Below are 15,031 nucleotides of genomic sequence, written 5' to 3'. Positions count from 1 at the left end.
ACTCCATACACAGCCCTGCACCACTTGTATTTTCTGTGCTTTCACTGGGGTTACTCTTTTGCCCCCTAGTTAACTCAAGCCACCTCAGCTCTCTTTCCTCCTGTTCCCTCTGGAAATTTCTTTCTCTCTCTCTCTCTCCTGTCTTTCTTTCTCTCTCACCTCTCTCGCTTTTCTTTCTCCTCTCTCCCTTTCTCTCTCTCTTTCCCTGTCTTCTAATTCAAGTTTCCACTGTTACAATTGTATCTTTGTTAGCAATACCCTGTCGTAGTCTATTTCTATCCCTGTTTCTGATTCTTCAGATTTGAGGGAAAAATGGTTGGCCACTAGTCTTAGAAGTTTGGACTTTCTAGCCTTGGCACGGAAAGTGATCCCACACTGCTCAGCCATATTTCTCAACTCCTCCATAGACAGTGCCTTTAACTTATCCCAAGGACTTCACCCTGGCTTGGGTAGCTACTGGCTTCAGTCGTGCACATGTTAGTATTCTGGCACACACAACCACAAGAATACCTGTATTGAAATCTTTTCTCTTTTTGATTGGGATCAATTTGGCTTCCCACTTCCAATTTCTCATTTGTCTGTGGGACCAATCCAGACGCTAGCCCCAAATTTCTGTTACGATCAGGTGAGGAAGGGGTCTAGGGATTCCCTCTCAGCCTTTCCCTGGTTTGGCCATAACAGGGTTTAACTTTTAAAGCGCAGTGTTTTTAGTTTCCCCTCGGTGAGTCCTTGCTCACTGCTCTCTAATTGCAATTGTAAAGAAATCAACCGGACAGATTTTCTCAGATTTAAACAAGAAAGGTGTAAGTTTATTAACCTAAAACTCTAACTCAGTTAAAACTATTAAGAGTATGCGATGCTACCACGCTAGCATGCATACGCGATAAACACCCACACAAATAGGTACAGAGGAGGAGAAAGAATTAAAGCGGGGGGGGGGGTGGGGGGAAGGTTTGAAGTCGTAGATGGAATTCAGTTACTGGTTTTAGGTTGGATGTAAAGTCTTTGATTGAAATTAAGACTTACAGTTCTCGTTGGGGCCCAGTTCACACTTTCAAACTTGTTTTGCTGGTACCAGAAGGCTGCAGGGTCTTTTGTCTTGAGGCTTAAGTTACTTCCATGGGTCCCTGGAACTTTGTGTGAGAGAGAGACAGAGAGAGAGAGAGAGAGAGGCCTTGCTTCTCTTTGGTCTTCAAAATTCAGTCCGCGCCTTTCTGTGTCAGGCACAATTCAAAAAGCCCCAGTCTTACCAGCAGGTCTGTCATGTGACCATCCCTTTGTTTGCAACAGCAGCTTCTTGGGGGTTGAGGTATTTCAAAGCTTTCCAGACACACTTGGTAGGGGGTGGAGTTCTGGCTGTTACACAGTCAAAGGATGTTGATCACCACTGTTGACAAATCTCATCTTACTAATTGAATCAGGGGGCACTTCCATTGTCTCTCTAGGCAACTGTCTCTCAGAATGCAAATGTTTTCAGCCATGTTTTCAGCCACTGCCCAATGGTCTTTTTTAAACAAGTTATATTCAATGTCCAGTAACAGTTCAAAATAGTGTTCCAAATGATGAAATTAAGATGTTTCCATTCGGCAGGTGTGATTTTCCGTCACAGAGTAGAGAGAGAGGTAGAGTGGTGGAGGGGTTTAGGGAGGGAATTCCAGAGCTTAGGGTCCAGGCAGCTGAAGGCACAGAAGTTAATGGTGCAACAAGAGGCCAGAATTGGAGGAGTGCAGATATCTCAAAGGTTTGTAAGATGGAGGAGTTTACAGAGGGAGGGAGGGGGTGACGCCATAGAGGGATTTGTAAACAAGGATGAGTATTTTAAAATTGAGACATTGCAGGACTGGGAGCCAATCTGACTTGGTGTGAACTAGGACAAGCGCAGCAGAGTTTTGGCTGACCTCAAGTTTACAGAGGGTGGAAGATGGGAGGCTGGCCAGGACAGTGTTGGAATAGTCAAGCCTAACATAAAAAAGGCATGGATGAGGGTTTCAGAAGCAGATGAGCTGAGGTAGGGGCACAGTCAGACAACGGTACTATAGTGGAAGTGCGCGGTCTTGGTGACAGAGTGGGTATGTGGTTGGATGCTCATCCTGTGATCAAATATGACACAGAGGCCAGTTGCCAGTGAAAGGGATGGAGGGTTGGAGTTTGTAGTGAGGACTGAAGACAATGGTTTTGGGCTTCCAAATATTTAATTGAAGGAAATTTCTGTTGACCCAGCACTGGAACAGCTGAGGGAAGCAGTGGTGAAGTTATTGTATAATTGGAACCTGACTTTGTGTTTTTCAATGACGTCACGGAACAGCAGCATGCAGATGAGTAATAGGAGTGGGCCAAGAACAGATCCTTGGGGGACACGAGGTAATGGCGCGAAAGCGGGAAGAGATGCCACTACAAGTGATGCTGTCATGGTCCTGTAGTTTTTTTTTCAGAATATGCGGTTTGCCTTTAAGGCTTGCACGGTCTTGTGGCACTATATTGAAGAAGAGTAGGGGTGATCTCTTTGATGTTCTGGCCAATATTTATCTCTCAGCCAACATCTGTAAAACAGGTTGTTTGTATGTTGCTGTTTGTGGGAGCTTGCTGTGCATGAATTGGCTACTATGTTTCTGACATTACGGCAGCGGCAACACTTCAAAAAGAACTTCATTGGCTGTAGATCACTTTAGGATGGCCTAAGGCTGCAAATGGTAAGGCTTTCCTTCTTTAACAACTTACAAGAGAACAGAGGGCCTCAGTTTAACATCTCATCCACAGACAAAACCTTCAACATTGAAGCACTCCCACAGTATTGCAGTGAAGCACCTTACAAGATTTTGTATATAATTCACTGGAGTTGGACTTGAAACCACAATTGCTTATCTTAGAAGAGAGGTTTCTACCCCCTGAGCCATGGCTGACACAAAAGGCTTGGTTCAATAATTCAACAGAGCATGAATTCATGGCAGTTTGCAAATTTGAACTTTGTTTGAAAAGAATCTTGAAATGGGAAGCTGGTATCAGTAAAAGTGAGTATGAAGCTGTCAGATTGTTGTAAAAATCCAGCAGGCTCTCTGATGTCCTTTAGGGACGGAAACCTGCTGTTCTTACCTGATCAGGTGTATATATGACTCCAGCCCTACACCCATGTGGTTGGCTCGTTACTGACCAAGCAAGCTACTCAGTTGAGGACAATTATGGATGGGCAATAAATGCTAGCCTTGCCAGTGACATCCACATCCTAGAACAAGTTGAAAAAAGATCTAACTTCAAGTAGTTCTGGATTTTAAAATAAGAATAGCACTCATAAATGCGAGGAAAGATCATTATTGAGCTTCATTGGGCAGTAATATTAATGGCTGCAATGAATTTAGGGTGAAAATACAATGTAGCAATAATAACATCAGTTTATATTGGATAATAAATGCAACACCTTGCATTTATATAGCGCCTTTAAAGTAATAAAATGTCTCAAGGCACTTCACAAAAGTGATTAGCAAATAAAGTTTGACACTGAACCACATAAAGAGAAATTAGGACAGGTGATCAAAAGCTTGGTCATACAGACAGACTTTAAGGTTCTGATGAAATGTCGCAATGTGAAACGTTAACTCTGTTTCTCTATCCACAGATGCTGTCAGACCTGCTCAGTATTTCCAGCATTTTCTGTTCTTGTTTCAGATTTCCAGCATTTGCAGTATTTTGCTTTTGTATTGGACTTTGAGGAGTATCTTAAAGGAGGATAGAGAGGGAGAGACCTTTAGGGAGGGAATTCCACAGCTTAGAGCCTAGGCAGCTAAAGGCACAGCTGCCAATGGTGGAGCAACAAAAAATCAGGGATGTGCCAGCGACCAGAATTGGAGGAATTCCAATGTTCAGAAATCACCAGCTAGCTCAAATTAAACCCCGCGGCACACAAGTTAATCATGGACTAAAAACGTACATGGCACAACTCTAAGAATAGCAGTGCTCTCCCATGGTACTCTGGTCAACATGTCTCCCTCCCACCCCCGAGGTTCCTCCCTGATAGGGCAAGTCAGAGGATCCCAAGGGCAGAGGTTAAGGAAGGTCCTGGGTTCAGTTCCACTCCAGAGACGTGAGCACCTAATCCAGGATGGCACGCCTAATGCAGTACCAAGGGAGCGCTGCACGGTCTAAGGTTCCATCTTTTGGATGACACATTAAAGCACTGCCCTGTCTGCCCTCTCAGTGGATGTAAAAGATCCCGAAGTATTATTTGAAGAAGAGCCAGCACAGTACTCCCTGGTGTCCTGGCTAATAATTGATCCCTCAGCCAACAGTTAAGATTCAGAGAGCTGACAGGGCCTAAGCTAAGCATCTCATCCAAAAGATAACACCCCATATTTGTTGCAATGGGAACATCAGCCTAGATGTCAGGCTTAGTAGTGGGGATTTGAGCCCACAGTTTTACCTAACCCGGAGCAAGGGTGCTACTCACTGAGCCACAGGTAATGTTAACATTACCAGCAAGTTGTTAAGGTAGAAGGAAGAATGTATCAGTTGCCTGGCATTCATTTGCACTTGCTGGATTGTCTATTTAATTTTTAAACATCCAGGGGTAGAGTGTCCACTTTGGGTGCAGTTGGGAAATAGTGCCGAAATTGTGTAGGTTAGTTTATGCTTCAAAATTAAAATTAAATGCATAATCAGAAATGTAAAGCACTCCACGAACAAGCTCAACTGAGCAGCGAAATATATTTTAATTATTTCTTATTATTCTTTCCATGAGAAAGTATTCCTTGATGTATTTAAGAGTGGTAACTTGGTGCAGTTTTATTATCCAACTCATAATGAGTTTATCATCAAAAATAAGCATTTTTAATAAGGGCGCCGAGACATCCGCCTGGAGTAACTTGATTTTAAATCACAGAAAATACAAACTATCTATAACAATTTGATAGTTTCATTGGTGTACACTCATCAGTTTCTTTGCAAATTAAATAGTTTTTGTTATGAAAAAGCTTTTAAAAGGTGCCTAAGCACCTGAGAAAATGGGCACAATTTAAAGCGCCTTCCCAAACCAGGTCAATCAGTGGAATCTCGCAATTTTGACCTGGGTGCATGGCCAGTTTTGTGGGAGGGGCCTGATCTTCATAAATTGACTCTTAAACCAGAGTGAAAGATTGCAGAAAACACGTACTTAATTGAAATTGGGGTGCAACTCACTTGCGTTTAAAATTCCCTGAACTTTTGCGCTGGTCTCACTCAATCTGCCTCAATTATAATTAGCATAACCAAGCAGTAACTCAACCCCACCCTTCCCTCATGCTTGGGTTACCTTTGTTCCAAAGTGACTTTATTCCTACAAGGCTCTCTACCTTAATGACTCTGCCCCTTTAATTCGTTTGCTTCAAGCAGGCTCCAAAAATATCCCTACTCCACAAACTATTTCTCAAGCTTTATGCCCACAGATGTTCACAGCAGATATCACTTGCACAAACCTCCGCGTCAAGTCATTTACGTGCCCTGTAACATTTAATCTAAATTGAGCATCACCTTTCACCATTAAACTAAACACTGACCCATTCCAGACAATGGCCGTCTGTGAAAGATTAACAATCATTAGTGAACGCCATTAAATAGTAAAATTCAGGAAAAGAAACACATTGTGGTTACTAAAGGTTTTGTCGTCTGTACTGCCAACAATCTTCAATAAAATTAACACCATTAACATCTTTTTAAAACATTCCTGTAAGAAATTCCTGAGATTGATGCAGAGCGAGTGAGTTGTGTCTCTCTTTATTTCCTGTTTGTCCTATTATGAGGGTTTTAAATCATTGCATGGATGCAATCCCAAAATCATTGATACTAGTCCCATCCTCTTCTGCTCTGCTTCTCCCTCCCCCTCCCCATCTCCCACCTCTGCCTCGTCTCTGTCTCTCGCTCCCCCTCCGTCTCTCCCTCCCCCACCTCTACCTCCCCAATGCATCTCCTCCATCTCCACCTCTCCCTAGCCCCGCTCTCCCTACCCTTTCCCAACCCCTCTGCCTCACCATTCCCCTCTGTTTCTCCATCCCCCTCTGCCTCTCCCTGGGCCACTTCGTCCACCTCTGTCTTTGCCTCCCAGTCTGTCTTTCATTATCTCTGCCACTCCCTAGCCCTCCCCTATGCCTCTTCCTCCGGCTCACCCCTACCCCCTTTCACTCCCCCTCCCCTTCCCTCAATAAATAAGGAGAAACTGGTTCCACTGGCAGGAGGGTTGGTAACTAAAGGGCACAAATTTAAGGTAATTGACAGAACCAGAGGTGGCGGTAAGGAGAATTGCAGGGCTACAGGGATTGAGCGGGGGACTAGGACTGACTAGATAGCTCTGTGGAGAGTTGGCATGGACTCAATGGGCTGAATGGCCTCCTTCTGGACTGTAAATGACTCCATGAATTGCTTTTACTCAGCAAGCTATTCTGATCTGGAATGCACGGCCTGAAAGGGTGGTGGAAGTAGCTTTGATAACTTTCAAAAGCAAATCAGATAAATAAATACTTGAAAAGGAAAAGTTTGCAGGGCTACTGGGAAAGAGCAGTGAAAATGGGACTAAAAGAATGGGTCTTGCAAAGATCCAGCACAGGCTAGAAGAATCAAAAGGCCTCCTTTTCTGTTCTGTGATTCTTTGAGCCCAGGCAATTCCGTAACACCAGGTATCGAATCATAGAATTACACAACACAGAAGGAGGCCATTCGGTCCATCATGCCTGTGCCGGTTCTTTAAAAGTGTGAACCAATTAGTCCCACTCTCCCCTGCTCTCTCCCCACAACCCTGTAAATGTTTCCTTTTCAATTCCCTTTTGAAAGTTATCACTGAATCTGCTTCCACCGCCCTTTCAGGCAGAGCATTCCAGATCGTGTATGAACAGGGGAACCAAACCCATTACAAGCATTTTCGCCACTCAATACATGTCCCACGAATTCAACTACGCTGAAAGAGACAAAATAGTTGTATTTATGTAGCAACTTATCATTTTCACCTTTAACCTGGCACCCCACTGGCTGCATAGAGTCATTGACCTGATTACAGCTACTGAAGATTGAAGTTAAAGAGGTCCAACATTCTTTGTTTACTCACTTGCGGGCGTGATGCTCGACAGAAATAGATGTACTGAAATACTGAACCAAATGAACCGCCTGAGACTTCTCTTTTGCTTGTTCAAAAGTGAGTACTAAGCATGGTGAGACATTAAACTGAGGCGCGCCTGCCTTCTCCATGTGGACGTAAAAGATCCCACAGCACTATTTTGAAGAAAAGCAGGGGAGCTCCCTCCAATGTGCCGGCCAATATTAATCCCTTAACCAACATCACTAAAATACAGATGATCTTTTTGCTGTTTGTGAAACCTTGCTGTGTGCTAATTGGCTGTTGTGTTTGCTACATTACAACAGTGACTAAATTTCAAAAAAGTACTTCACTGGCTGTAAAGTCCTTTGGGACATGAAAGGCACTATACAAATGCGAGTCTTTCTTTCCTTCTTTTAGCTCAGCTGGAGGACTCTCTGCCAATGGTTACACACCTGATTCATCAGCTGGGAAAGTAACTCTGACCCCACCTGCCACTCGGTAAGCACTCCTGTTACATGTTCTATTTATTATTCACGGACACCCCTTGACATCACTGATGATCATAGAGTCATGGAATCTTGTAATGGTGCAGCACAGAAGGAGGCCATTCTTTGAAAGAGCTGTCCAATTATTGCCACTTTCTCCACTCTTTCTCCATAGCCTGCAAATTTCTCCCCTCCGAGTATTTACCCAATTCCCTTTTGAAAGCTATTTACTCTATCAAATGCCTTCTTGATTTTGAACATCTCTATAAAATCTCCTGTCCACTCTAAGAAGAACAACCCAGCTTCTCCAGTCTCTCCGTGTAACTGAAGTCCCTCATCCCTAGTACTGTATGAGTAAATCTCCTCCGCACCCTCTCCAAGACCTTGTCATCCTCCTAAAGTGTTGTACCTAGAAGTGGGCACAATATTCCAGCTAAAGCCTAACCAGTGATTTATAAAGGTTCAGCATAAACTTGGAGGTTTTTTATAAGGACAGAGGTATTCGAGCTAATTTCTCAATTGTGATGGATAGATTTTTGTTAGGTAGGGGTATTAAAGGTTGCGGAACCAAGGTGAACAATAGGAGTTAGGATATAGATCAGCCATGATCTAATTGAATGGCGGGACAGGCCCGAGTCGTTGAATGGCCTCCTCCTGCTCCTATGATCCGATGGAAGCATTGGTCAGGAAATCACAGCCTATGACCCCTGACTGTCCACCCCTTTAAAGAAGAAATCCCCAGCTCCTTGCCTTGAACAGAAGCCAGGTTCAGTAGCAGATGAATGGCTTTCTTCCATTTTTATATGTGCTTTTTCTAAGATGCTAATTGCTCAACGATATTCACCCCCTCCCACCCCTACCCTAAGCTCTACAATTGCTGTTTGTTCCTGGTATATGAATATGACATGTGAATTAACCGCGTGTGACAGTTCCAAGAGTGACACTTTCAATTGTGACACTTCCAAGTATAACAGACATCAGAAACAAGCCTGTAATGTCTGTGGACAGGTGGATATGCTTCACATTCCATCACCAAGAGTGGCTCGGTAGCACCACTACTGACCGAGCTGGTGCATCTGTCCATGACAGTATTGGTAGGAGTGACCACCGCACAGTCCTTGTGAAGATGAAGTCCTGCCTTCACATTGAGGATACCGCCCATCGTGTTGTGTGGCACTATCACCGTGCTGAATGGGATAGATTTCGAACACATCTAGCAGTGCAAAACTGGGCATCCATGAGGCGCTGTGGGCCATCAGCAGCAGCAGAATTGTACTCAACCACAATCTGTAACCTCATGGCCTGGCATATCCCCCACTCTACCATTACCATCAAGCCAGGGGACCAACCCTGGTTCAATGAAGAGTGCAGGAGGGCATGCCGGGAGCAGCACCAGGCATACCTCAAAATGAGGTGTCAACCTGGTGAAGCTACAACCCAGGACTACTTGCATGCCAAACTGCATAAGCAGCTTGCAATAGACAGAGCTAAGTGATCCCATAACCAACGGATCAGATCTAAGCTCTGCAGTCCTGCCACATCCAGCCGAGAATGGTGGTGGACAATTAAACAGTTAACTGGAGGAGATGGCTCCACAAATATCCGCATTCTCAATGATGGGGGAGCCCAGCACATCAGTGCGAAAGATAAGGCTGAAGCATTTGCAACAATCTTCAGCCAGAAGTGCCAAGTTGATGATCCATCTCGGCCTCCTCCTGAAGTCCCCAGCATCACAGATGCCAGACTTAAGCCAATTCGATTCACTCCACGTGATATCAAGAAATGACTGAAGGCTCTAGATACTGCAAAAGCTATGGGCCCTGACAATATTCCGTAAATAGTCCTGAAGACCTGTGCTCCAGAACTTGCTGCACCCCTAGCCAAGCTGTCCCAGTACAGCTACAACACTGGCATCTACCCTGCATTGTGGAAAAGTGCCCAGGTATGTCCTGTACACAAAAAGCAGGACAAATCCAACCCGGCCAACTACCGCCCCATTAGCCTACTCTCAATCGTCAGTAAAGTGATGGAAGGTGTCATCAACAGTGCCATCAAGCGGCACTTGCTTAGCAACAACCTGCTCAGTGATGCTCGGTTTGGGTTCCGCCAGGACCACTCAGCTCCTGACCTCATTACAGCCTTGGTTCAAACATGGACAAAAGAGCTGAACTCAACAGGTGAGGTGAGAGTGACTGCCCTTGACATCAAGGCAGCATTTGACCGAGTATGGCATCAAGGAGCCCGAGCAAAACTGATGTCAATGGGAATCAGGGGGAAAACCCTCCACTGGCTGGAGTCATACCTAGCACAAAGGAAGATGGTTTTGGTTGTTGGAGGTCAATCATCTGAGCTCCAGGACATCACTGCAGGAGTTCCTCAGGGTAGTGTCCGAGGTCCAACCATCTTCAGCTGCTTCAATGACCTTCCTTCAATCATAAGGTCAGAAGTGGGGATGTTCGCTGATGATTGCACAATGTTCAGCACCATTCGTGACTCCTCAGATACTGAAGCAGTCCATGTAGAAATACAGCAAGACCTGGACAATATCCAGGCTTGGGCTGATAAGTGGCAAGTAACATTCGCGCCACACAAGTGCCAGGCAATGACCATCCAACAAGAGAGAATCTAACCATCTCCCCTTGACATTCAATGACATTACCATTGCTGAATCCCCCACTATCAACATCCTAGGGGCTACCATTGACCAGAAATTGAACTGGAGTAGCCATATAAATACCGTGGCTACAAGAGCAGGTCAGAGGCTAGGAATCCTGAGGTGAGTAACTCACTTCCTGACTCCCCAAAGCTTGTCCACCATCTACAAGGCACAAGTCAGGAGTGTGATGGAATACTCTGCATTTGCCTGGATGGGTGCAGCTCCAACAACACTCAAGAAGCTCGACACCATTCAGGACAAAGCAGCCCGCTTGATTGGCACCTAATCTACAAACATTCACTCCCACCACCACTGATACACAGTGGCAGCAGTGTGTACCATCTACAAGATGCACTGCAGCAATGCACCAAGGCTCCTTAGACAGCACCTTCCAAACCCGTGACCTCTACCAACTAGAAGGACAAGGGCAGCACATACATGGGAAAACCACCACCTGCAAGTTCCCCTCCAAGTCACACACCATCCTGACTTGGAACTATATCACCGTTCCTTCACTGTCGCTGGGTCAAAATCCTGGAACTCCCTTCTTAACAGCACTGTGGGTGTACCTACCCCACATGGACTGCAGCGGTTCAAGAAGGCAGCTCACCACCACCTTCTCAAGGGCAATTAGGGATGGGCAATAAATACTGGCCTGGCCAGCGACGCCCACTTCCCATGAATGAATAAAAAAATACATTCTAACCTATTTCCTACACATATTGCACACTAGTAACAACAGTTGTGGGATTGTGCACCCCTCAAGGGATAAACAGCCTCATGATAGGACAGGACGGGAAAAGATTGATGAGGAAATGTACATCACCATAGCCCTACATGTATCCCAGGTCTTTCCTGCAGAAATGTTTTAAAAAAGACATTCCCAGTCTTAACAAACACCAAATTTTATTAAGGATTGATTGTTGGTGATGCAGACGACAAAAACCTATGGAGGATGGGAGAGGAGAGGAGAGGGGTGGATCGAGCAAATGGGCCTGAAATTGGTCTTTGATGAAAGTGGGCCACAGCGATTCGATAAGGCCTGTTTTACTCTACACCCATTGACTTCAATGCTGATTCGCTAAGGCCCATTTTTGGCACTTTTGCTGAAGGTCAATTTTACCCCCAATGTCTTGTCACTTAAGTGATTGTTGAGGCGAAGGGTGTTAGGTTGTTCAGTTGTGTGGCACATTAGGTAAACTGCTGTCATGTGAGGCAAGGTTTGAGTTCAGCACAGCCAATAGCAGGCTGTCAGGAGAGTGAGAGAAAGTTGGCAATTTAGAAGGCATGGTGATGCAGTTTGGCATTAAAATGGAGTAATGAAGTCAATGTATTTTACTATATCCTTTGAATGAACGAGAAATACAACCACATAGGCACCTTTTATTTCTGAAGCTCTTTCATGCTTTGTGCTTGGAAAATCCCATGAACCCTGTAGAGCTGTTGCTTCCAGATATGTTTGGTAGCTGTGGTGAAGATAAGGCTCTTTCTGTGAGCTATTCAGACTTGAGACAGACCCAGTTTGTGTTAGCTGATCTTACCCTGAGGAGTGATGTTGGGTTGGCTGTGTGTATGTGTGTGTGTATTTGCATTTCTAGATGCTGGGTAGGACAAGATTGGACTTCACTGTGATGCTGCCTAGAGTCAAATAGCCTGCTAATACTCATCATCAGTGTTCACATATGAAGAGGTATTGGGTACCGAACCTAAGGAAAATATATTGGCCTTGAAAAGCATACAGAGCAGATTCCCCTGATGATATAGGATGATATAGGGTTAAATGATGAGGAGAGGTTGTGTAAACTTGGCTTGTAGTTCCCTGAGTTTAGAAGGTTGAGGGGGGAAGCTAACAGAGGTGTTTAAAATTCAATTCAGTAGATATAGAGAAACTATTTCCTCAGGTGGAGGAATCCAGAACAAGGGAGGACAATCCTCAAATTCGAGCTAGGTAATTTAGGCATGAAATCAGGAGGCACTTTTTCATACATCGGGTGGTGGAAATCTGGAACTCTCCTCCAAAAAACTGGGGATACTGACATTTTTAACAACAGAGAGCAGAAAAGGGGTTAATTTATAACATTGAGCCTTAAAGTGCCTGTGCCCATGTTTGCTACGCTACCTATGTTTGAGCTGGTTTATCCACATTGACAGATGTTACAGGTGGACCCAGTGCAAGGGTTAACACACAGGTCTCAGCTGGTAAGCTGTGCCGTTCACTTCCTGCTGTTCACACTAATGATAACAAGCAACGGGGGTGACTACAAGAGCAAAAGCAGCTGATATATTCACCATATGGCAAAACTAAAAAAAGACTCAGTAGATGTACCAGTGCCAGAGTTATTGAAAAGGACAATTTTCCAATTCACTGGATCGGATAGTGCTACGTTAGGTTGTTAATGATAACTTAGGTAGGAGGTTTCCTGTTGTAAATGAGGACACATTCCAATTACAATAAAGATGCAGCAAAGCAAATTTTGTGAACATTACTATCAAAGATAAGTTGGCAATACAAGAGGTTATGTGTCAGGAAAACAAAATATTTCTTGAAGTCCAACATTAGAAGGCCGATTAAAGACATTACAACCAATGAACAGCTCCTGCAATGCATGAAAGAAAATGGAAACACACATACAACTTGTCCAGGACAATATCACTCTCATATGTAATTACTAAATACCATTGAATATTTAGGTGGCACAGGGTTGTTGGGCATGAGTATGCCAACATCAAACGAGGACAGATGTTCATTAGAACTTTGTTCTGCTGGGATTCCAATCTGAGTCATGTCAAGTGAGGAGACACATGGCAATGTCTCTGCATCTCCCAGCAACGGTGAGGAGAGTCAGGTTTTAAGTGTTACCTAATGGGTGGCAATGTGGAGCAATGCCAACGTGTGCATCTTGGGCGTCAGCCTAGACTTTATGCTCAAGTCACTGGAATGGGGCATGGACCCTCACTCAGAATTAAGAGTGCCAGTCACAAAGCCACAGAGAAAACACTGCAGCTAATCGGGTACTGAGTGTTTATCTAAGAGCTGAAGTAATGGCACATTCATCACACGGAGCTGTGGGAGGGTTTAAGTGAATGGAAGTGCGACTTCTGAAAGAAACTTTAATGGACTACTATTTTAAGCTGCTGTGCCACATTTCGAGTTTGGATATTTCTGTCAGTTTCACTGTGTGAATTCAGTTGCTACATTATAAATTATTAATAATTTTGGAATTAAATAGTTATTGACCTTATATTTTTGTAGATTACGAGGGCATAGGATGAGACAGACAAGCTCACTGTGAACTCTTAACTTGCAGGCATGTTCTGATCATTAGCTGAAGGAGACCGCAGACTAAATCTTTGCCAACAGCAGAAATTTACACAATGACCCACTGGGACTCTCCCTTCAGTCGATGGGCTTGTAAAGAGAAGGTTGAGGGATGGCCTAATAGAGGTTTTTAAAACTATTAAGGGGTTTTATAGGGTAGACGTCGAGGAAATGTTTCCGCTTCTGGGGGAAACCAAAACTAGGGGTCATAAGTATAAGATAGTCACAATAAATCCAATAACAAATTCAGTCAGAATCTTCTTACCCAGTGAGTTGTTAGAATGTGGAACATGCTACCACATGGAGTAGTTGAGGTGAACAGCATAGATGCATTTAAGAGGAAGCTAGATAAGGGAGAAAAGAATAGAAATCTATGCTGATTGAGTTCGGTGAAGAGGGCTGGGAGGAGGCTCATGTGGAGGATAAAGACAAATATGGACCAGTTGGACAGAATGGCTAGTTTCTGTGCTGTCATTCCTATTTAATTTTATGTAATGTAAGTGTTTTTGAGATATATGCACAGCCATTTGCTCATAACTGATTAAAACAATAGCAGTTAAAAAGCAAGTTAGGAGTATTAGAGAAGATGTATTTGCTGTGCTTTGGGGAGGAAATAGAGAAGGGAGTAATTTAGAGTCTGAAAACCGATCTCATGAATTGAATGGTCTCCGGACATATGGCTTGGAAATATTAAAATTGAGAATCCCAGGTGCAGGAAGTAGATATTCAAAAGATCCTAGTTGCTTAATCCTTGCAACAGTCACACAATTTTTAACAACTGGGACTTTAGATCCAATCTTGGAGCAATAAATCACACCCCTGCCTGAACACTATTCCTATTAGTTTAAGTCTAAACAGCAGCAGTGCGTAAACCAGCATAAATGCAGGAAAATCACACCCGAGCTACAAACATAGAAGCATGGAATCATACAATACAGAAAGAGGCCATTTGACCCATCATGCCTGTGCTGACTCTTTGAGATCTATCAAAGTATTTCTACTTCACGGCTGTTTCCCTTTGGCACAGCAATTTTTCCCTTCAAGTATTTACCCAATTCCTTTTTCTGATGTTACTATTGAATCTGCCTCCAGCACCCTTTCAGGCAGCACATTCCAGATTGTAACAACATGCTGTGTAAAAAAAAATTCCCCTCTTCTCCCCTCTTTTGCCAATTATCTTTGCTCTATGTCCTCTGTTTGCCAACCCTCCTAACAGTGTAAACAGTTTCTCCTTATTTAAAGTCCCTCATAATTTTGAACACCTCGATTAAATCTCCCTTTAATCTTCCCTGTTCTAAGCAGAACAACCCCAGCTTCACTCTTCTCTGTACATAACTGACGTCCCTTATCCTGAGCATCATTCTAGTAAATCTCATTACATCTTCTAGTTCTTTTCTGGTTCCCATATGTTAGAAATAATCACACTTTAAACTTGGAAAGGCTTGAGCTCTTTGTTGAACGCTGCCTGGTGCAGGACTGCAGGTATAACAATGTAACACTCCTCTACGCCCCCTCCAAGG

The sequence above is a fragment of the Heterodontus francisci genome, chromosome 11 (genome assembly GCF_036365525.1).
Source record: "Heterodontus francisci isolate sHetFra1 chromosome 11, sHetFra1.hap1, whole genome shotgun sequence".
In the NCBI taxonomy this organism is placed as follows: domain Eukaryota; kingdom Metazoa; phylum Chordata; class Chondrichthyes; order Heterodontiformes; family Heterodontidae; genus Heterodontus; species Heterodontus francisci.
The sequence above is the reverse complement of the archived record's forward strand: the minus strand, read 5'-3'. Positions refer to the sequence as shown.